The sequence below is a fragment of the Panulirus ornatus genome, chromosome 19, assembly GCF_036320965.1.
Source record: "Panulirus ornatus isolate Po-2019 chromosome 19, ASM3632096v1, whole genome shotgun sequence".
NCBI lineage: Eukaryota > Metazoa > Arthropoda > Malacostraca > Decapoda > Palinuridae > Panulirus > Panulirus ornatus.
The window spans coordinates 68871267-68892762 of NC_092242.1; the positions used below are offsets into that span (position 1 = coordinate 68871267).

Sequence of the window (21496 nt, forward strand, 5' to 3'; positions counted from 1 at the left end):
CAGGTTTCCACAAAAAGAATTTGTAAACCTCTGCACGGCCGAACTCTCTGCCGACTGCATACAGATTTCATTCCTATCAATCATTCTGTGTTCGGGCAGCGGCACGTGTTTCAATCGTGCCCGCTAGGAATTTACGACAGCTCGTAGATCCATGCAGTCTTTTCGTAAGGCTTTACTATCGTTTTTACCTCTTTATCTACGTCAGTTAATAAGAACATCATAGGTGCTAACACCGTTCCTCGAGGCACGCCCACCCCTTACTCGGTAGATCGTTTCATTCGCCGATGCTGTGAATTTTCCACATTTGTTAAACCTTCGACATGTATGTCACCAACTTCTCAGGATGCAGTAAATCCTCTCCTGCCGCCACCACATCTGGACGGCACCTGTCATCAGGCAAGTCCCACGGTTCCTACACTTACGTGCTACATACTATACATCGCGAGTGAACAGCGAACTGAACAGAAGTTTAATTAAAAATCCTATCCAGGAAACGTGGGCAGCACTCGGGGGGCACAGGTCATGTTTCAAAATACATCGAACTCAAACACAATTGGTTTCTACCCAACATTCATCGAAAACAGTATGAGGATGAATTACAAAAAGAGAAGTCTGACAATATATTGAATGAATACAAAAACATATCTTAGAAAAAAAGCCACATGTCTTTAACTTGAAAAAGGAAGTAATGCAAATAAAACAATAAAGGAATCAACTTATACTACAAAGAAAACGCGAGATTTATTGATATCGTTATCACATACCAGGAAAAAAATATCATCACGGTGAGTGAGCCGCTGTGAAAAAAATGATCAAATAAGATGAACCATACCGTATAGAAAGCATATATTACCACAGTGTGAAAAATGTTCTCAAATACAATTAGTTCCTATCTAACGCCCTCTGCATATACAATGAGAGAAACGGCAAAAATTTTCTGAAAATATGTTGAGGTTTGTAAGCTCTGGTGATGATAAAATGTTTTAAGAACTATTACTCATTAACCTGAAGAATAGGAAATACTAGAAAAGATATTCACTTACGTAATACGTATCTGTAAATATAAAACGCAAAATGCAGAGATCTGTCCCTATGTATTACGAATGACTGCTCGAGCAACGCTCACTGTACGTTACTACAGATATGATCACCATAACCCCAAGGTTGGCCTCGACGAACCTACCATACATGCTTCTGAAGGTGACCCACAGGGGACAAGTCGAAGGCAAGGCCACCTGAACTAAGGATCGTACCCTACTGCTCAAGGGCTATACACATTCTCGTGCTCAGGTGCCTCAGAAGGTTGGAATTCCCTCAGGTCCACATATCAGTAAAGTTGACCAAAGGTTCGTTCATGATATAAACAATAAGCCTCTGCAGCTGTCATTTCCCAGTAGAGAACACCCAAGTGAAATAAAAAAATCTCATCCGGAAAGACCTGGTTACAAATGGATTTAAGCAAACCCTAAATTAAATTTACTTCACCTTCATATATTGCATCATCATTTGTGGCTGCTTTACGGGAAAAGAAAATCAGTTCAGGATCACCGAACTGAAGGAACGCAATTAAAGGGAAATCATCCTCCGTCTCTGAGATCTCCAACAGAACTAATAGCATTATGAATGGGAGACAGAAGTCATGCACACGAGAGCCCTGGCTGATGCACTTTCATACACTTAACGAAGAAGCATTGAAGTGAATACTCTTAGGAAACGCCTCAGGAGTTCTGTAGTAAACCCCACCTCATTACCCTGTTGCATTAGCAAATGTACCTATTGTCCTGTTGACTCAACAGCCCAATAGACTAAGCCTTACCAACGTGGTTGTCCACATCCATTATCGGTTTAGTGATAATCCTCCAGTTATGTGTTTAGACTGTGTAGGTGCCGCTCAAACGCCGTTGCACGGTCAAAGAGGTCTTCACCATGATGGCTGCCTGGGAAGATGTGTTGTTAGACGAGGTCTCAAGCTGTGCGAGTCGGACCTTCAGGCACTGAATGCAGCATGGATGAGGAATCCTTCAACTGGTCATAAAGATTATCAATTAGTCCTACACTGCCCACTAACTTGCGATACAATGGTCTAAACGTCTCAGAATATCACATTCTTAGGATTTCATCCTACAAACTAGACGTACCAATAATAGACTGAAATACATTAATTTCAGCTCATACTCTGCATCATTATATCTTGTGCAGCCATGACATGTGGCACATACAGTGCGAGTCTCTGATGATACACAGTTTGGTAAGCAGAGATATTTTCATTTTTTTTTTTTCATTATTGATACCTCCGATTTACTTACACCAAGAGCAAAATTCTCCTGGTTAGATATGTCTTTTAATGGTTAACATCCTCAACCTTGACTTTCGTCCTGGATGCAAGACACAGACACACGTATTCAGTAAGCTCGTCACAATCCATTCGTCCAACATCACGTTCAGCAGGAGCAGAACCTCAGGTTTCTATGTATGAATCAAAATTAGTTCTCTTCCGCACGATTTTTCTTTCTCTGACATCGGTTTAAAGGCGTTCCAGTACCTACCATTCGCCATTACACATTACCCGTGATTTGGATTTTGTTTACGTCAGCTTAGAAACATTTCAGAAGGCCTAGAAGGTTATGTGTCACCGTGGCTGTGGTGACAGTAGGAGGAAGATCCTTTCACTCCCCTGTCTTCTTCCATCATTCATAGCCTCTGTGGTTCACTCTTGTGACATTATGATACCAAAACTATTTATGAGGTCTGGACTCATTATGCAAGATTTTTCTACAACTTCTTTATCTCTGAACATAACTTATTATTGAGCTTAGGATTATATGACATGTGAGGCAAAGTCAAGCCATGGAGTCCATGGATATTACAGTCACAATAATGTTAGTCGTGTTGGTAAAATGGGTCGATTTGTTTGAATATACACATCTTGCACAATGTACATACCCACTTAAATGAAACATTATACTCACAGTGTTACACAGGCCCGACCTGTGCCAGTAATGGTACCGCGAGAACACACACACTCGACCTGGGCCAGTCATGTAACCCCCGAGAACTGGCTGTCATTGACAAGAGACCGTGCCAAGGTCGACCTGTTGAATCTTTTTTCACATGCTCTTGGTCGAGTTTGCATTCAGGAAAGAGCAACAAGGAACACGTGAGATAAAATGGATGCAAAGGAAATCAGTTTCTTGATGCGCCTTGCGAGTGTGGGTTGTGTGATCAACACCAGCCTCACGTCGGAATCAGAAACTAAGATGTATCAGAAAGACGATGAAAATTAGACTGTTGAATCGGGATACTTACAGTATTACCGAGATTTCCTTTTTTATTTTTATTTTTTTTTTTTTTTTGCTCAAAATGTAATAGGAGCAGAGAAGAATATATCCAGGGTGTCTTGAGGATTAAAAAAAAGAATACTAATCCTCACTGATCAAGTAAAGGAAATCTATCAACCCATTGACTACAAATGATGCGAGTTACAAACATTTTTATGAAATATCCAACGAGAATTACATTAAGTCTATGAACTCGAGAATAACTCGCTGTGACTAAACAATAACTTGATTCTTAGAAACCAGGCACTTCAGAGTGAGCGCATTTCCCGGTTTAGCGAGGTAACGTCTGGAACAATCGAACACTGGCCCTCATTTGAACACACCCAATCCCTAGCTGTCATGTATTATGTACCGACACCAGCAACAACCATCCACAGCCAATCCAATTCCCTCAGGCTAGAGCACGATTTAACTTGATAGCTTTATATGCCCAAGTTCGGAAATATTATATATATATATATATATATATATATATATATATATATATATATATATATATATATATATATATATATATATATATGTCAGTCTGCTTGAAGGTTACAATGCGAGTGAGGAAACATCTCTAACAAGGCCTTGGGTTTCTAGGGGCCACAACCTTCCAAACCAGACCACTCATATGGAAATACAAGCCTAAGCCCCAGCCTCACAACCTATACTCACAGATCCCCTACACCACCACCACCAACAGACAAACTCTGACAAAACACATTAGCACCGAAATGACCCAACCAACGCTAGACAACCACCCTACCCAAACTCTTGTCTTAAACACCACACTCCCTAGACAAACATGAGTCACACTTTCCTCGTCTAAATTAGTACAAACACCGATTAAACGCATCCCTTCATGCTCACAAAGCAACTACCATAATTACGACTTACATCTGCCCAACACTCTCCTCTCACAGAATAGTACACATCACTACACTTCATGGTCTTTCTTACTGGATGTAACGCAGAACTGAAGCTACAGGAGACCAGTCAAGAATGGGTCCTGATGTTATAAAATTACACTCCCTCCCATCCACCCACATCATATATATATATATATATATATATATATATATATATATATATATATATATATATATATATATATGTATCATATATATATATATATATATATATATATATATATATATATATATATATATATATATACACAAAGTGGACGATACAATAAATTAATCACACCATCAGCTGCCAAAGACCTCTATTGCACAACAGTTCAAGTGAAACACTGTGTCGTGTGGGTAGGTGGGCGGGTAGCGGAGACTGGTGGGCTGCTGGTGGGCTTCCAGGTAGGCTGGTGGGCCTTGGGGGCCCGCATGTTAGCCCAGAACAACTCCATCAGCCTGGGTAAACATTCCAAGCGGAGTGCTTTGAGGGTCCGTTGCTGTGGACCCAATATTGTCTTAGATTACTGACTCACAGTTTACGTTATTCTCTGGCGGCTACCTGCAAACACACTGGGTTTTATATGCCGGATGTGTGTGTGTGTGTGTGTGTGTGTGTGTGTGTGTGTGTGTGTGGTACGTAAATAATATATAAATAATGCTTTATTGGATGTAGGTAGCCATTTGGCTGAAAGCACACAGTTGAGGCATTAGAAATATTTTACGTGAGTAAGTGTGAGTACGCCTTTTTCAGTGTGGTATTAGTAATAATGTGAATGATAATAATAATAATGATAATAATAATAATAATAATAATAATAATAATAATAATAATGATAACGTTTTCATGAATTATCTGTAAAAGAAGACCCAAAATATGGTGTCTCTCCCGTGTGGTGGTGTGTGCAAGCTCGGGTGAGGTAGATGTAGTCATGGTGCACACCCGCAACTTGGGGACAAGGGATCTCAGACGACGAGAGCTGATGGTGAAGTAGTACCTTCATCCTGAACTGCTGACTGATGTCAAGCCTTAAGAGATTCACGAGGACAGGTGTGTTCAACGTTTCTTTGTCAAGAGACATTGAACATACCTGTTACCATGAGACCCTGAACACACCTGTCCTCTCTAATATAACAAGTCTTGATATCATCCAACAGCTCAGGTGCAAGACGAACCAAGGATGACCTTGCATGTGAGAGCAGTACTCCATACATGGACGAATCAGTTCCTTGTATAAACGGGGCAACTGTTCAGAAGAGAAGTTTCGACATCTACATGGGACACCCAGTTTCTTAGAAGGGAGACGTAGCTATTCCTGTAATGTGGGATCTCCAAGAAAGAGTGAATGTTACAGTAATGCCAGGTATGTTCAGAGAGTCAAGAGGTGGAATTACAGAACTGTCACAGGAGAGACGAGAGTTGTGAGGACACTTTATAAATACGCATCGATATTATTCGTCTCGAAAGGCTTATTTGCAATTGGATATTTGTTAACATTTTCAAAAAGCCGATAATGAAACATTCCACTCGTTACTGCCGCATGAATGTCTTCATAAACTGTTACTTGAATAAGGAACAGAACATGAAAGGACTCTTGATTATACATTTCATTCGAGCTCAATATTATAGCAATTCGTTACATCATTTCACTTATCTAAGATCTGTTGGTTTAGAAGTTTAAATTGTATGTCTTTTAAAAAGACCTCAAAAAAATTGAACAAAGTTTGCCGTTGGGTTGACAATTTGATATAGCCTTAATACGTGTATGATACGTGATATATAAAAGCTTACAACCCATATATCTCCTAAAAGAAAAAAATACCCATTCAACAATCATTCGCGACATCTGAACTTGTGGCCCACGTAGGGCACAGCAAACCAACGACGTTCACGAACGTAAACTCCTGGTGTATACGACGACCTAGCGACAGCACTATAGAACCCCGGTAGTGGGCCAAGTGCCCCGCAGACTGCGAGAATCGGGGTCCCATCAAGCAATGGTCACGCCACGTTAGTCTCCGCCCGCCCGCCCGCCCGCCGATGGTTTCCTACACTACAACATCTGGGTTGTCAGGTCCTTTCTATTGTGGCCGTCGAGCGTGACGCTGCCCGGCCATATGTAGCGGCCACAGCTTACAGCTCGTCCCTTTGCCTCCTCTTCCGCCTCCTCTTCATCTTGGCTATTTACGTCCAGGAACGAACAATCTTGTAAAATTACTGAATTTCTATATTTTCTTTCCATTTTCGTGTCTTGGGTCACTGTGCCATAGATAAAATCCGAATAAAATCACTTCAATAGTTTACGACTTAGCACGCATTACTAACTGATAAAGATATCCTATATTCAGTTACCGAAGACGAATTCTGAAGACTAAGTAATGTGTTGTTCATGAATATCTCTATCAGGTCACACCGAAGCCGAATATCAATTACTTCAACGCAACACAGGAATCTTACATGGATGAATATTTTCTCGGCCTCCTCCAGCATGAATTTGGTTACCTACACCTTATGCTCCCCCCATCCCTTTTTTCCAAGGATATGTTTCACACTTTCAACAAGACGATGGCAAATAATAGTTTGGGTTAGTCAGATAAAGCGTCCTGGTCATATGTAGTGGCCCTTGTGTGGCTGGCTGAGCACATACAGCGAGAATCATTCTCAAAAACATGACACTTTTCTGGGTTACCTCACCAGCAGGCGCACCATTATCGTGATGCGCTATTTTACCTTAATCACTGCTGAGTGAGAATACTGAGTAGGTTTAGGCAATAGTCATGATGGGGCGGCACCACATTACCGCTCGCAACTGTCTCGCTATAAAATGTATAATATGCGAGGGAGATCTGATAATGTACCAGACGGGAGGCTCATTCCCCTGATTGCCCATAACAGTGTTCTAAAAGCCTTTCATTTTTTTCTCTATGGTTCTTGTCTGATTTATGTATATTGACAGGAGACATAAACAAACGCATATATATATATATATATATATATATATATATATATATATATATATATATATATATATATATATATATATTCAGTGTCATATAGACCTTCAATTTTACCACTATATGATTTTCGACGCAACCAACATTCCAGAAGCAAATTTCAATGGTTTTTCAATAGCCAGTCACAACAGTGATTCACGGGCTCATAATTTTTGTCCTGTTATTTTTGGCATCACTCGACTGCTGTGTCAATCAGAAGTACATCGGTTACATCAAGTTTTAATCAGGCCGTCACAAAATCCATCTGATCACACCTGATCGGAGTAATCATTTCGTAATCGGACCCGCATCAGGCAGAGGATGATCAAGTGATTAGCCAGATCTTCAATTAAGATGGTATCAGTGAGGAAGGTTTGTGTGTGTGTGTGTGTGTGTGTGTGTGTGTGTGTGTGTAGGGAGGAAGGGGAGGAAGACGGAGACGGACATAGTGATGATAGGGAGGAAAAACAGAAGAAAAAAGAGGAAAGACAGAGGAAGCGCTGAGAACGCTGCGGAAACACAGACTAAGGGACGAAGGGAGATAGGATGGGGGGTAGGGGGACGCCACAGTGGGAGGGGGAAGCGAGTCAAAAATGGAGGGAGGGGCAGGGGGGGGGTGTAGGGATGACAAGGGTAAAGGGAAATAGTGGAAGGCCCAAGGGGCAGAGGGGAGGAGGAACAACCAGTAAAGGAGAGGGAGGGAGAGAGATGGCAGAGTTGACGAAGGGCCGAGGAGGAGGAGACGGAAGAGGGAGCGGGGGTGAGGGGATATGAGGGCGCACTCCAAGGCATAGGAGGGAATTCAGCCTCCTGGTTGATATATATATATATATATATATATATATATATATATATATATATATATATATATATATATATATATATATATATATATATATATATTTCCTATGAGACCACGAGGAAAATGAAACACGTAAAGTTTCCAAGTGCACTTTTGTGAAATAATCACGCCATTTGGTAAATCACGTATTTACCACATGGCGTCCTAGCTATGTCTCTTCGTTGTATATCAGCTGACTTTTATTTCTTTCTTGTATTTCCCCTAATGATGTGATTATTACACGAAAGTGCACTTGGGAACTTAACGTGTTTCATTTTCCCCGTGGACTCATAGAAATATACTTGATAACGCGCAAAATTGTGATCCTTTCCAGTATATATATATATATATATATATATATATATATATATATATATATATATATGAAATTGTCCAGCTCATTACAGTTGCCACCATCTTTGTACCTTCTCTCACTGGCATTCTGTTCTTTCTGTTCTGGGACTTCCTCTCCGAGATTCATACTGCCTCCTACATGTGGCATCAGCTTGCCTAACTTATATCTCGATGGTTTGATACAAAGCCTCATACTGCGTTAACTTTTCCACAACACCGTATGGTTAATCCTGTCGCTTCCTTCACCCACCTAACTGCTCCATCACTGTTCTCATTAAAGACCCTTTCGTGTTCTTCAGCTCTCCTCAGGGGATTATATACTAACGGCGTAATTAAGCGCAGTTTGCCTATTACAATTTTCCATACAATAAATTGTCTTAATGACCCACTGTCTACGATTAACTCTCGCAATTTAAGAGACTCACTAACTACGCAAAGTGTTCCTGCCTCCCTCTACTCCTCTCTTCTCTCTCCCTGTCACTTCGTATCTTTCATCTTTTAGGAGAAAAAACAATTGTTAAGTTCCTCTTGTAAGCCGGATCTCCACTACTTGCCCTACGCAGTCTGGCTATAATTTCGTTCATACTCTGAATTCATGTTAGCTTGTCACATCATCCTAATGCTGCTACATTTCTCTCGTCTCAATTTTTTTTTCTCTGAACCATTTCTTAATTCTTTCCACCTTTTCTCTTAACTCTTCCTTTCTTACAAATACCTCCCTGTATTGCTCATGATTCGATAGTCAAAGGAGCTTATTTGGAATGACTGAGGCCTCTCGTCAATTCCCGAATTCTCCCTCTCTGTCTTACAGATGGTCCCCATCCTTCATCTTGGCTACCAAGACAACCTTATACCTTATATTTCAAGAATGGTCAATTCTTGTGTTTCTTCAGGCTTCCTCCCTTACAGCTCTTCCGGAGATGTTATCACAATTCCTTTTCCATCTAACTTGTTTCTAAGTGACTTGGTCATATCCTGCCAGCTGATGTGTCCTGCCTGTCTATAACTTTCTTGTTTGTGACTTTCATGATTGTCCTCTGGACAAAGACAGGGTCGTTGCCCTTTCCCGTTGCAGAGCAAGACTTGTAATACTTTCATATCTCCGTCTATCTAATCCTATTTTCATTATCTCTGCCCCTTTGTTTTTTCTATCACCGACACCGATGACTCCAGTCTTCACATCACTATCATTCATCTCCTTTGTTACTGTGCTGTTTAGGGATTATGCAATCTAAAAAAACATCAAGTCTCCTGATGAACTTCCGATCTATTTTTGATTCTGTAACTACTACATCTAACTCCACATAGGCTTCAGTGTCTCTACGCTGCCCACACACTCTTAACGTCCCGACAAATGGACAGATAAGGGAGTTCAAAGTCATATCCTTCTACTTGTGGACAAAATCATCATAACCCGCTAGAATAACGAAAAGCTTCCTTTAAATTTTCCTTCTCACACTAACTTTAGTGGTGTTATTTACTCTAGATTTGCGATGCACTGGCGTCCATATGTACTGGACTTCCCCACCCCACAACCCCTTCCATCTAGCTACCTACCTACCTACCTAACCCCTTCCACGCACCTGGTTGCAAGACGAGGATCTTCCATATGATGATTCGGCTGCTGTCACTACACAGGAAGACCCAGCGTTCTGTATGTTATTACACACTTGTTATTATCTATTTGTGAGGTACAGGGAGGGAGTTCTACACTCGTGAGGCCCCATCTCTTAAACTTTCTTAACGGTTACCCACCGTTTTTTAAGTTCTGTATAATCTCAGCATTTCCTGTCGCATCACTTGGGTTATTCTATTCAGCCGCTACTTTGATGCTACGAAAATAATTCTGTACCTTTGTGTGTGTGTGTGTGTGTGTGTGTGTGTTTAAGTGTGACCGGGGAGAGAGGAAATTGACGAAGAGATAGAATATTACAAATACACTGTCAGGTGAGAAGCAGATTACATATATAGGAACACATTGATCAGTCATAACAGAACAAATGAATATAACTTAATCAAATATTTGTTTATGTATCTATTCGCATGATAGAGAGAGAGAGAGAGAGAGAGAGAGAGAGAGAGAGAGAGAGAGAGAGAGAGAGAGAGAGAGAGAGATGGGAACCCAGACAAGAGAAACAGCACACAGAAGCAGGCTCCCCAGTCAGACAACGAACCACTAACAGTACAGTGCAGCCGCTTCCTGGAATAAAAAGAAACAACGTAGTTTCGCCAGACATATTTTGATATGGTAATCCAATAATTCCAGCTGCATGTGGCGGCAACAGCGCCAGCCAACCAACCTGCCTGCCTACACTGCCAGATTTCTTGTAGTCCTCCTCCTCCTCCTCCGTCTAGTTCGCCCCTTCAATCCTGATCCCATTATCGTCCACCCTCCCTCACTTACAGCTACCTCACCACCATCCCCCGGCCTCCAACGCTCTACCCCTCTCCACCACCCCTGGGCTCCAACGCTCTAGCCCTCTCCACCACCCCTGGGCTCTAACACTCTCCCCATCTCCACCATCCCCTGGGCTCTAACACTCTCCCCATCTCCACCATCCCCTGGGCTCTAACACTCTCCCCATCTCCACCATCCCCTGGGCTCCAACAGTCTCCCCTTCTCCTTCCCCCACACAGTGGCCTCTTTCACCATCCATGAATACCTCCTGAATCGACACCATCTTCAACAGCAAGCACACGTTCATCCTCCCAACATCATAATTAGTTCTCCCATCTCCATCTCACCCGTCTCATGAATATCTTGGCCCGCTTGTGACCCATCTCTTGTGTCATCTGGGCCCGCTTGTGGCCCATCTCTTGTGTCATCTGGGCCCGCTTGTGGCCCACCTCTTCTTAGCTTATAGTGTCAAGTCGTTGCACCCACTGTACGCTCTATCCTTAACTCCAGTTACACCCGGTTATGTACCTTACACACACACACACACACACACACACACACACACACACAAATTCGAATATCCGAACGGGTCATGCATATAAAAGTTGCTACAGGCACAGTCATACAACGTTATTTGGTAGAAAGAATTACATCTTTCTATCGAATATCCAATATTTATATGGGATATCCGATATTCATAATGGCAATTCCGACTTTAATACGGGAAACCTCGGGTTTAGGAAACAAAAGCAAAAAATCGTACTTCTGAACTATATATTCAGAATATTCTCAGATAATCTGATTTCTCACTATGAAAGAATATATAAAAAATCTCGCTTTATGTGTGTTCAAAATCCTAATTTCTAGATGTAAATTTCTATCCTTTCAGAAAAAAATTCCTTTCCTCTAAATGAGAAACTCTTAGCTATGCATGAACAGAGTTCCAGTTTCTGTGTATGAAAACTGTGGCTCTCTCAGAGAAATGAAAAGAATATCAAAATTTCCGTAAAAACTATTGAAAGATAAAAGAAAAAGAAAGGAGAAAAATAAAGAAAAGAGAAAGATTTGAAAGAAAGGAAAAAGAAAGAAAGCACCTCTACCAGCTGCATTTTTTCTGAGGCACATGTAAGGCGCATGTAAAGAAAACGGCAACTCTGGCGGAATCGTAAAACGTTAGGAGTGGACCTAGACAGCCATGAAGGCTTTTCCTCACCTGGTACCATTGCTTCGACAGCTCCAGGCGACACGTCCACCAACTGTAATGAACTGATCAAGTGTCGCCGTTGCCCAGGGGAGAGGCACACCACCCAGCAAGGTACGTCAGGTTGTCCAGGTCAAGCATTATGAAACGGGTTTTTCGTCTTTCATAATTCATTCTACTATCAATTTTCAGAGTTTTTCGTTCGTCTAACATTTCAGATCCTTTATCCCCGCCCCCTCTCCCTAACTCACATAACAGTGTCAATCTGACGTATTACTCAAAAGCGATGTACAAAATGTGTTGTTCCCCCGCTACCTTAAGCACTCAGCTTACCTACCTCGATCACTTTACTTGCTCAAGGCACCAGCACACTTGAGAGTCTTGGGTTGTGGAGTAAATCGTTAGGTTCACTGCTACACAGGATGTGGACATCGTCAAAATGTTTCGAGGTTTGTTAGAAGTGCGTGACAAGCGAGTAAGGGAAGTGAGCATTTCAAGATGGTGCATGATTATAGTGGTGTGTGAAAGTGTGCGAGAGAACAGCATCTGCAAAAGATGCAGAAGAAGAAAGTATTGCCTAGATCCGGATTGCTCTTCACACTCCGTCTGACCCGTACAGGGAACGGAAGACACCCACAAACACAGCCTCTGTCATTCCTCATACCTGACGAGTCATCATAACCATTCATCAATCATTCATCTTATTTCTTAACCACAGCTGACGAAGGACGTCCTAGACTCTCTGCCTGCAAGATTAGCACAGTTGACGTCGTCAGGCTGTGTGTGTGTGTGTGTGTGTGTGTGTGTGTGTGTGTGTGTGTGTGTGTATACTACGCTTCCGAGCATAAAGTGAGCATCTCCACCACTTCCCACCCTCACCTGTGGCGTCCCACAGGCACGACGACGGGACCCTCGCGAATCACTTACTTAATGAACAACACAGTGAGTGTGAGGACACACAGCTGCATCCCCCAGGGGGCGACTTTGTTAGGAGGAGGGTGGTAGGGGGAAGCCAGTCCCGACCTCCGGTCCGCTGGCAACAGAAGCTTTAGTAATATATATATATATATATATATATATATATATATATATATATATATATATATATTGCAGCCAGCCAGCCAGCCACCCTCATCAGTGGTTCACAGATGTGTTTATATTACAAAGAGAACAAAAGCAGCAGCAACAGAACACTGGCAATGGTTCCAAGTCATGGAGGTGGGTGGGAGGTTGTGGTGTGTGTGTGTGTGTGTGTGTGTTTCCCAACTTTATCTGAGAACTCTCATAACTCCTCGAAGACCATCAGTAAAATATCATGTCGTGCGGAGACAATGTCACTTTATTGGCTTTAGCATCCTACGACATTTCTCAGGTTTGTGTACGACTTGTCTGGCTGCTTGGTTGTCTGGCTGGCTGGAGGTGTTGCTTCTGTTGGGCGAGTTTAGTTAAGAGACTGCAGGTCGGGCAGCCAGCCAGCCAGCCACCCTCATCAGTGGTTCACAGATGTGTTTATATTACAAAGAGAACAACAGCAGCAGCAAGAGAACTCTGGCAATGGTTCCAAGTCATGGAGGTGGGTGTGTGTGTGTGTGTGTGTGTGTGTGTGTGTGTGTGTGTGTGTGTGTGTGGTGGCGGCGTGGTCCCCAGCGGCGTCATGAAACAAACAGGAGCGGTGGCCGGGTCAACCATCCGTCAATATTTCACTGAAAGCACTTTGTCCTCGACAGTCACTCGTGTTGCTTGCTCGCTGAGTTATTGAGGATAACAGACTGACTCATCCTGTCTCTGGGATTCATTAATGTCACACAAGCGGAGGGTTTGTCACCCTCTCACCGAGGCCTTATGTACCTCGCCCCTCTGCTCTGTGATCGCAATTGCACTCGTGGGTCAAACGTACAGGAAAGATGAGAGGGCTGACGTCTGCTCATAACTTCCTCTTGAACATCATCTTACGACCGACCTGCCGGCTTCTGCCTTTAGTCATTCATGACAGATACCTTCAGAATGGTGCTTTGCCTTGCAGCCTGTCTCAGAATTTCTTGCCCTCTGTGGACACTGCCGACGTTATTCGTGGTTGGTTCTTCGCCCTTTCTGGCTCCTGTAGACTTCTTTCACTTTCAGTATCTGATTTCGTCCTGTAGACAACTCTCTTATATATTCATTCTCTCCCGGTGTCTTTTCTCTACCTATATACCACGTTCATATTCTGTGCCCTTTTGCGGCTCCCACCATCCCTTGTCTCCTCATCTTTATACCAACCCACTGTCCACCAAACACACGCTACGACGTCCTTCTTTGACTCACATAACATCTCCACCATTACCCATGATGTCATGTCATCTGCCCATCTAACCCACACATCCTTCTCAAGATCGCCATAGTCAACTGCTTACACGGTGATGGTGGCAACTCTCGAGACCATTTCACGAGAACACCCCACCGCCCTATAGTACACTGGACTGAAGGGAGTTAGAACTTACATCATAGTGAAACAGACCGTATCTCTGACACCCACAGACAGTTACATGGTGACACCATAACCTGTAACTGAAAAGTAACTGAACTCGTAAGTTTTTGACGAACATTTTTTTCTTCTTTTATCAGTAGCGGCTTTTGCACCCAGTTTTAGATATCATTCAACACACCTTTCAGAATCATGACATGCAACCTGTCAGAATCCGCAAGATCGCAAATGCTCTGTGGTGTTGAAGACAACGAATACTACGGAAGATGATTAAACGAGAGGAAGAGACAGAATTAAATCCGGGAACACACGACATGGTTATACAGCAAGTGTAAACTGGCTCTATGATAATTAGGCTAGAGAAGACGATATCAAGCCAAACATGTGGCACTGTAGTCTAAACTGTGTGTGCTGTATGTACGATGATCAGACTAGACAACACGGATTCTAGACACACTATGTGGCACTCCAATCTACACAGAGTGTACTGGATGTACGAGGATAAAGCAAGAGGAGTTGGCGCAAGCCAAAACACATCGTGTGACTACAAGACAGCGTGTGCTAGAGGAGACAGTATCAGACCAAAACACACCATATGATACAACAATCTATACACAGTGTGTGCTGGGAGTATGAGCACAAGGCTAGGGGAGGCGACACCAGCCTAAACACCGTGAGTGGGTACACACGTTGGGTGCTGAGCCCTGTCGTCAAACGGACTTGGGATCGGCTTCAGATAACAATAAACATTAGCACAATGGAGGTAGATATATGTCTTGACTGAGGACGCTGGTCTTCGTGGTGAATTCAAACGTAGCATTTGTCTTATTACTTCATGGAAGGTGCGTGTGTGTGTGTGTGGAGAGAGAGAGAGAGAGAGAGAGAGAGAGAGAGAGAGAGAGAAATTTTGCTCCCTCCCTGCATGTATTTTAAAGCCCACCAACTGATGCAGATGGTGCGTGGTTGTGTCTGGTCTACGAAAATTACATATTATACGTAATCATATACAACACCAGGGCAAGGCGTCAGGACCCCATGTTCATGACAATTCACCAAGGACGAAGTGCTCACCAAGACCTCACGATATATTCAGATGATCGCGTAATACTTGGTACATATCTGGAGGGTGGTGTACATTATGGGCGTCTTGAACACGTCGTAATGAGTAACGTGATTAACAAGATGGAAGATGAAGCACAGAGAGAAAGAGTTACACGGATACACAGACCACATAGACCCAAGGTCCAAGCGATGTGGTCTGGCCTGAACACCAGCTAAATAAAGAAAATGCAGTCCCCTTAAAAGCAGCAGAAGGAATGGATAGCAGAACAAAGGCGCTCTCTCTCTCTCTCTCTCTCTCTCTCTCTCTCTCTCTCTCTCTCTCTCTCTCTCTCTCTCTCTCTCTCTCCATTCCACCCGGCAACACACCGGACGGAAAACAGGTAGAGATATATAATGAAAGATTGATTTACAGAATCATCATCATACATATTACACCAGCAAGGTGAACCACGGGGGAAATGCCATCCACTGGTTAACTGTGAGGGTTTGAGGCAGAGTGGCACTTGAAGGGCTGGTTGGCATTCACCACACCAGCCTGGCTGCATCACAGTCCCCATTCCCCGGGTCACTTAGGCCAGTCAGGCTGTGTAGACCCCATCCTGGGCTTCACTAAGCAAGCCAGGCTGTGTTAGACCCCATCCTGGACTTCATTAAGCAAGTCAGTAAGGTTGTTAGACCTCAACTTCGGGCACTAAAGGCCAGCCAAACTGTGCTAGACCCCATCCTCTTTAGCACGACAGTACAACCCTTTTACACGAGAGTACGATCCTTGAGCATGATCTTATGATATCGGGTATGATGGTCTAATCTTTGACCTAATCCCTATGGATCAGGTCATATGACACGCAATCATATCCAAATAGTCTACCAACCCCTCCCTAGAAAAATAAGAGAGAGTCGTCTACCCTCATGCTCAAGGGTCTTACCGACGTGCTCAAGAGTCGTACCGTCGTACTGTCGCAATCAAGAGTTCAATTACCACAGAAGCTAGTCTTTCGAGCAATGTAGTGTCACACATCCATGTAACACAGAGAAGCACGGCTAACCTACAACTAGGGTCTTGCTGCGCAAAGATTCCTCAAGACTGGCAGGCACGGGATCTGGCTTCGTTCTCGGGTTGCCATTACTGGCGAAGGTCGGGTGTGTGTGTGTGTGTGTGTGTGTGTGTGTGTGTGTGTGTGCGTGAGTGTTCTATAAGATGGACGAGTGTGCTGTGTATCCTGATAATTAAGATTTCTCTAACTTCTGTCACAGTCTGGAGGGCGGGACTGGTGGGATAGGACTCCCTAGTTCTTTAAAGAGTAATCCCAGGAAAGATGCAAGTATGCCTGTATGCCTCCGATCTATTCCCCAAGGAAATGATGACGGACTTACTGATGATAGATAGATAGATAAACGAACATACTGATAGATGTAAATTTGCTGTATATATCCGCTAAACCACAAGTTGCTTTCTCTGTTTTTTCCCTCTTTCTGGGTAGCTAAGCCAAAGGGAGAGGTGGGTGACGGGGTGCCTCCTGCTGTTGCTCCCAAAATTTACTTTACAACTGCAAGCAGCCTCGTCAGGGATCATCATCTGTCCATCCCTGGTACTCCCATTCAGACAGACTCCCATTTAGTAGATGTATAGATAGATAGATGCATGGAAAGGCAGAAAGCGAGAAAACGTACCGTCAGATGGGTCGACAAATCACTGAGGACGGCGTTGGCAGTTGCGTGACAAAATGTAGCGAATAATACCAAGTAATCGACCCCACAGTGGGAGGCAATATCTGGTCACTGACGCACGGAAATCTTTGGGCCTTTGTTCGCGTGGCCTCGTACAGGAAAAGAAGAAAAAAAGAGAACCTCATCAACGTCACAATTTGACAGCTTTTCAAAACAGCTTCGTAAAGCACAGCACGCAACGTAATTAGCAAAATGTTGCGAATTTTCGACTTCATATTCAAAATTCGAAACTGCACTCATTCTTCATACAAAAGACAATACAATATCTAACTCTGTACATTACGCTACAGAAACATATTATGCTCAGAAGCACATTAACGTTTCCAAAGAATGACACGCTGGTTCTGGGAAGTACATGTAACACACACGAAGCACAAGCATACGCCGGTTACCTGTACAGCTTCAGAGAGATGAGCCATACCATCAACTCCATCATTCAGATTACAACGAAGGATATACGTGTACAGGGAACATATGATTTAGCGCTCATCTATCATGCATCTGTTATTTTTCAATTCTCCTAAACACAAACACAGATCAGCGTTGTTTGCTCAAATTATCAGCATGTAAATAAAAAAACATACAAATATGTATTCGGAGAAAAAAAATATACGAGGTGCGTGCAGTCGTGTATATGATATCTTGCTGTCTTTCATTATCTGATTTGATACGCTGAACTAACAATATACATGAAATATTAATATCAATTTTGAAACGACTGAGAGAAGAGTTTTGAAACCTGCTTCCTTAAGACCAACTGAAACATAAGTACACTTATGAGAGAGAGAGACAGTTTCAGAGTTTCCCTGGCAAAGAATCAGGTAAAAACATGGAAGGGCCACAGGAGTAACAGAGGAAACAGTACAACTGCAGGAAGGAAGAGTTAGGAGGGGTCTTGGAATTCCAGGAAGGGGAAGTTGGGGGAGGAGGATTAGGAGTCACTCTACGTCAAGGACACAAATCACTGGACACGAGCAACATCGATAAACGCTCCCTGACGAACCATTAGACCTACTCCTAACGAGCCAACAACACCCATGTTACCGTCAGTGTCAACAGTAAGGTGCTACAGTGTGAATATGATCATCCAGTATTCTTAAACCTGACCATCTAGGCTGTTTGTTGTTGTTCTGTAACAGAGGCAATCCAGTGGCACTGAAGTCTGCCAGCATTACTGATGCTTCTCGATATTACTCGTGCATCAACGAGCCACAAGAATTGTACACTATGAGTTGAAACCTGAATAAAAAGGAAGAAAAATGAAGGCGCCTATAACCCCATGAGAAACTGGAACACAGGATGCGTTGATACCATAACCTGGACACCTGTCACAACGGAACATCAGACATGCTGATAGAGGCGAGCTGTCGATTAATAAGTGCTTATTTTTCCCACCCGCAGACATGCACTGACTCACCTACGGAGTGAAGGTGTTACGACTGAGAATATTCGTATCTTCGTGTGACAGATTCCAAACGATACATACATACTCAGGTGATCCATCAGAGCTCCCACTGTAATGCCAGTTGAATCTTTTTTTAGAGAAAGTGACAAAATAGACGAGAAGAAATATAGAAACAAAGAAACGAAATCGACTGACAAGGAAATCATCTACCACAAAAATATAATGAATCCGTTGATGTGCGTTTCCTGACATCCAGATCACCAGAGGGATGAGAGCAACACACAATCTGGTTTGTTTACATACACAGGTCTGGCCATATACCACACTCCTCTTCCCCTTCAGAAAAATGCTTAAAACACCCTTTAATTTTCGCGGTAAGACCCATGACCCACTCATAACGCAGAGAAAGAAAAAACTCCCGATTCATAAATGGTTTACCAGCGGCAGCTAATGCAGCAAGAGGTACTACGTGTAAGGAGCTCTGGTATAGTGTTGATGAGTGTAAAGGACTCGGCCACACGATCAGTTTCGCAGCTTGGTTTCGGAACATGGCATCGAAGCTGTGCTCGAACACTGATCGTAAAGACAGCAACACTGAAGCACCTACCCCTGGTCGGTAGTTACGTGTGGGAGGCGAGCTGTTGCGTGGTTATCTGCGCGGGTCCCAGCCACACCAAGCGCGCGCGCCAGTTTAGAGCAACGATGGTGGACACTATGGCGTCGCGTACATCCCCTCCCAGGGACCTGCATTTGAGTGGACAAAGACGTTAACACTACAACTGATTGAACTATGTAGTCTATTATTATACATTATAGTTGTGGGTACATGCACACCCGTATCCTCTGAATGTTGTTGACCACATAATGGCTTACCTTCACGTATTCATTCCTTAGAACGTTGTACATAACGTCACAAGTCTCGGGAATAATAATGTGTGTGAGGGAACTGCTTGAGATCCGTGACGTGTACTGGAGGGTTCCGTAGCTTGCATCTGTGGCCAGATATCTGAAGGTTACAACCTCAAGTCGTGATCATCCTGCACTTATCATCGAGTCTCTCACATTTGTGTTGGTCCGGGATATAAATGGACGCACTTTCTATAACAATGTTGTAGTACAACTCGGGCCATCCGAACCCCGTGCTTGACGTCGTCGTCTCTGTTCGTACGTTGCAACTCACTGAATATTTGGTTATAAGTTCCACAGTTTGTTTTGCGACCACAATTTCACTCATTCACTGCGTTTTTTTTTTTCTCTCTCTTTTTCATCGATATCCCAGCGGCCAAGGTAAACAGTGCAGCTCTCCGTCTTCTCTGTCTAGGAGCCATGATCCACTCCTCCCAGTAGACCCCCACACACTGACCGTTATCGTTGTTGAGCCAGTTCTGTGTAAACGCCCCCTTGTCTGTCCGCCAAACAGTCGTCAGCTCCAGGTCCGACCCCATGCCTCGACACTGATCCAAAACGTGCTCGAGCACAATACGTGGCAACTGATTGTGTAGCCGAGCCCTATAAGACGGTACTGGAGGAGCTGATGTGAGGGTTTTGGTCAAGGGTGTTGGTAGGGAGGTGACCTGTGGTGTGAGGTACCTCTCTGAGGAAGTGAGAGTGAAGGCTGTTTTAAAGACAAACAAGCAAACGATCCACACACAAACGACCCAAACACGAACGAATCACACACGAACGACTCACACACGAGTAACTCTACCCGTGCGTGTGTGTATGTTTGTGTCTAGAAAATATAATGAAAGTAGATTGGGATATTGTTTGACTGGATGGTGCAGGAGGTGTGGGTTGGGATTGCGACCTGCTTGGTACGATATATTTTACAAGTTAATTAAATTTAAAATTTATATTATAGTAATTGTATAAGAATCTTTTTAAGTTATTATTAAAAAAAATTAAACATCATTCAAATTACCAAACAATGATTATCAACGTGAGGGATGGGGTAGCGAAGTGTTAAGGGTCAGAATGATGAATGGTGGTGTTGGAGTGTTTACGATATGATCACGGTGACCGAGACGGTGAGCAGTGTGACGACACTATACTATATGGGATTTTTAATACTGTAGCAGATGAAATAGTGTGGTTGAAGGGATAATGAGAATGTGGGAGATGGGAGTGTGTTGTTGAAGTAATGGTGACACCGTGGGAAGAGGGATGGTGGCGTCCCGTGAGGTGGAAAGGGATGGTTGATGCCGCATAAGGGAAGGGGCAGTATGCCTGTACTGAAGGAAGGGTTAGTGGCGACACGTGAACTAGGAGATATAGTGACGCTGCTTGTGGTGGTCGGGCGACGACATCACGTAAATTGGGAAATATAATGACGTCACTGATGGCGGGATGGGCGGTGACGTCACATGTATTAGGGGGAGGGAGGGGAGAGAGAGGGGGGTGCCTGAGAGTGATGATGGTGTCTCTCGTCTTTGTCTCGCAGTGGAGCATGTCTCCCTCCCTCCCACCGGCCGCCGGGCGTTGATAAAGTGAGACAGTTATTTACCCATTACTCTGACTTTTTGAATCTCTCTCTACAGGGGGAGGCTGGTTCACCAGTCACGACGCGAGGTTAAATAATAGGAGGGAGTGAGGGAGGGAGGCAGGGATGAGCCACAAAATGCCCTCATGTGTGTTGATCTTGGCCGGTTTGATGAAATGTGCAGACCGGTACATTTAAGTCCCATATGAACTAACTTCTGTACACCCCTGTCCCATTCTCTCTCTCTCTTTCTCTCTCTCTGCTTTGTGATCCTTTTCTTCCACCATGTTCAAGGGACCGGCATCTTTTTCGGTAGTCTTATAGTCAGACCAC

General features: G+C 43.4%; 1 long non-coding RNA gene across 1 annotated transcript in view; it reads right to left on the reverse strand.

Annotated features, from left to right (window-relative positions):
- LOC139755295 (uncharacterized) overlaps positions 1 to 20274 on the reverse strand; it is a 185253-nt gene extending 164979 nt beyond the window's left edge. Inside the window, exons 1-2 of the long non-coding RNA XR_011714070.1 lie at positions 19558 to 20274; positions 19288 to 19428 (exon numbers count right to left, since the gene is read on the reverse strand). This is a non-coding gene — a long non-coding RNA (uncharacterized lncRNA). The remainder of the gene's footprint in view (positions 1 to 19287; positions 19429 to 19557) is intronic.
- Positions 20275 to 21496: the final 1222 nt, after the last annotated feature.